Below are 3,726 nucleotides of genomic sequence, written 5' to 3'. Positions count from 1 at the left end.
AAGTGTAATGTGGGACTGTGTATTGACTGTTTTATTCCATTTCATGTAAAATAACGCTGAGTTCAATGTTTGATTTTTGATTATTAATCTTATAAAGTATCAATTGTATGATGAAGACTGAATAATAAATTTGCACAAAACTTGTATATGTAATAAGAAATTTCAATAACCTACTTTCTTTAGTTGAAGTTGTAATCCATATAAATTCAGATAGTGAAAGCACCTAGCGTTGCCATATGGCAACATCAAATATCTCACTAATGGCGGTAATGACTTTCATCGAAACAACTCTTTTGTGTAATGTATGCCTTTTACAGACATTATAACGCAATTTTTTTTTAAAACATCACGAAAAAATTAATTCCGGTGTTAATGGGTTAAGAAGGAATGAAAGATGAGCGATTTTATAATAAGACAGTTTCCCATCAGTTTCCAGTGGGTGATAAGCATTCATCTTCTACTGTCATAAGTTAGTGTTACGAAGGAATGAAGAAAAGACAGTTTTCTAGTAACACCATTTACCATCACATGCCGGAGAGTGAGAAGTACTCTGCTGCTTCTTTGATAAGCTTTTTCATGTTGTATTAAGAAGGAATGAAAGAAGGATGGTTTCAAAGTAGCACCATTTACCATCAGTCGCTAGTGGGCAAGAAACTTTCTACTGCTATTTTCATATGTTTTTTCATTTAGTATTACGGAGTGAATGGAAGGAGGACAGCCTTATAATAACATGATTTACCATGAGTCGCCTGTGGATTAGAAGCATTCTGCTGCTTCTTTCGTAAGTTTTTCTTTTTAACTATTGGGATGGAATGAGAGGAAGAAGGTTTTCTAGTAACACCATTTTTCTGTCAGTCACCACTGGACGACAAACATTCTGCTACTTTTTTCATAAGCTTTTCCATTTGGTACTAAGAAGTGAATGAGGGAAGGACAATTCTACAGTAACACTGTTTACCATTAGTCACCAAATGCCAAGAATATTCTACTGCTTTTTTCATAAGTTTTCCTGTTTTTGTTTAAGAAAGACAAAATGATGGCAGTTTTTGCAACACTATTTATGATTAGACATCACTGAACGAGAAGTACTCTGTTGCTTCTTTCACGACTTCTTCCACTTACTATTAAGAAGTGAATGAGATAATGACAGTTTTCTAGTAACACTATTTATCATCAGTCGCCAGTGAGTTAGAAGCATTCTGCTGCTCCTTTCATGTGTTTATCCATTTAGTACTAAGACGTAATGAAAGAAGGCAGTTTATATTTAACACGCTCAGGCACTCAGCATTCATTTCCTGAGTGCCAGCTTGGCGGACCTGGGGTCCCAGAGCCGGGAACTGTTAAGCTCTGACCATTGCCTGTCATTGTAAACTCAGGGCATCCATCAGCAAGCACTGTATGGCATGGCAATGGAACATTGTGTGCCACTGGGAACCTGGATCTTGCCTTGACCGCCCAGATCGTAAGGACGATCAACACCTCTATAAGAAAAACCACTTAATCTCAAGGTGTGCTGTGCACCGATGAGATGCATAGCTGTTGAGGTGGAACAGTCATTTACAGGCAACCTCTGGAGAACGTCCCGCACCTAAGTTGTATAAGGCTTACTCAGGCATGCTGGGCTCTGTCTGAGTGGACCTGTATTTCTAGAGCAGCTAATCAGTCTGAAATGGAACCCTTGAGGTTTTTTCCTTCACCTCCCAGGAGAAAGAGTGGGCTGCTAGTATTTGCTACCACCCAATCAAATAAGAGGGCTCAAATAGCCAGTCCTTGAGGCACAGGGTTTATGCAGAATTTGTCCATGAACACTAATGGAATGCATGCCACAGGTCAGAATGTGTTCTTGATTGTGAAACAGAAAGAAAGAGGGGCAATTTTGAGAAGATTTTTTTTTTTTTTTTTTGGTCATCAGTCTACTGACTGGTTTGATGCGGCCCGCCACAAATTCCTTTCCTGTGCTAACCTCTTCATCTCAGAGTAGCACTTGCAACCTACGTCCTCAATTATTTGCTTGACGTATTCCAATCTCCGTCTTCCTCTACAGTTTTTGCCCTCTACAGCTCCCTCTAGTACCATGGAAGTCATTCCCTCATGTCTTAGCAGATGTCCTATCATCCTCTCCCTTCTCCTTATCAGTGTTTTCCACATATTCCTTTCCTCTCCGATTCTGTGTAGAACCTCCTCATTCCTAACCTTATCAGTCCACCTAATTTTCAACATTCGTCTATAGCACCACAGCTCAAATGCTTCGACTCTCTTCTGTTCCGGTTTTCCCACAGTCCATGTTTCACTACTATACAATGGTGTACTCCACATGTACATCCTCAGAAATTTCTTCCTCAAATTAAGGCCGGTATTTGATATTGGTAGACTTCTCTTGGCCAGAAATGCCTTTTTTGCCATAGCGAGTCTGCTTTTGATGTCCTCCTTGCTCCATCCGTCATTGGTTATTTTACTGCCTAGGTAGCAGAATTCCTTAACTTCATTGACTTCGTGAACATCAATCCTGATATTAAGTTTCTCGCTGTTCTCATTTCTACTACTTCTCATTATCTTCGTCTTTCTCCGATTTACTCTCAAACCATACTGTGTACTCATTAGACTGTTCATTCCGTTCAGCAGATCATTTAATTCTTCTTCACTTTCACTCAGGATAGCAATGTCATCAGCGAATCGTATCATTGATATCCTTTCACCTTGTATTTTAATTCCACTCCTGAACCTTTCTTTTATTTCCATCATTGCTTCCTCGATGTAGAGATTGAAGAGTAGGGGCGAAAGGCTACAGCCTTGTCTTACACCCTTCTTAATACGAGCACTTCGTTCTTGATCGTCCACTCTTATTATTCCCTCTTGGTTGTTGTACATATTGTATATGACCCATGTCTCCCTATAGCTTACTCCTACTTTTTTCAGAATCTCGAACAGCTTGCACCATTTTATATTGTCGAACGCTTTTTCCAGGTCGACAAATCCTATGAAAGTGTCTTGATTTTTCACTCTTCCTAAAGCCAAACTGATCGTCACCTAGTGCATTCTCAATTTTATTTTCCATTCTTCTGTATATTATTCTTGTAAGCAGCTTCGTTGCATGAGCTGTTAAGCTGATTGTGCGATAATTCTCACACTTGTCAGCTCTTGCCGTCTTCGGAATTGTGTGGATGATGCTCTTCCGAAAGTCAGATGGTATGTCACCAGACTCATATATTCTACACACCAACGTGAATAGTCGTTTTGTTGCCACTTCCCCCAATGATTTTAGAAATTCTGATGGAATGTTATCTATCCCTTCTGCCTTATTTGACCGTAAGTCCTCCAAAGCTCTTTTAAATTCCGATTCTAATACTGGATCCCCTATCTCTTCTAAATCGAGTCCTGTTTCTTCTTCTATCACATCAGACAAATCTTCACCCTCATAGAGGCTTTCGATGTATTCTTTCCACCTGACTGCTCTCTCCTCTGCATTTAACAGTGGAATTCCCGTTGCACTCTTAATGTTACCACCGTTGCTTTTAATGTCACCAAAGCTTGTTTTGACTTTTCTGTATGCTGAGTCTGTCCTTCCGACAATCATAACTTTTTCAATGTCTTCACATTTTTCCTGCAGCCATTTCGTCTTAGCTTCCCTGCACTTCCTAGTTATTTCATTCCTCAGCGACTTGTATTTTTGTATTCCTGGTTTTCCCGGAACATGTTTGTACTTCCTCCTTTCATCAATCAATTGAA

Source organism: Schistocerca americana, chromosome 8, assembly GCF_021461395.2.
Source record: "Schistocerca americana isolate TAMUIC-IGC-003095 chromosome 8, iqSchAmer2.1, whole genome shotgun sequence".
NCBI classification, from domain to species: domain Eukaryota; kingdom Metazoa; phylum Arthropoda; class Insecta; order Orthoptera; family Acrididae; genus Schistocerca; species Schistocerca americana.
The sequence above is the reverse complement of the archived record's forward strand: the minus strand, read 5'-3'. Positions refer to the sequence as shown.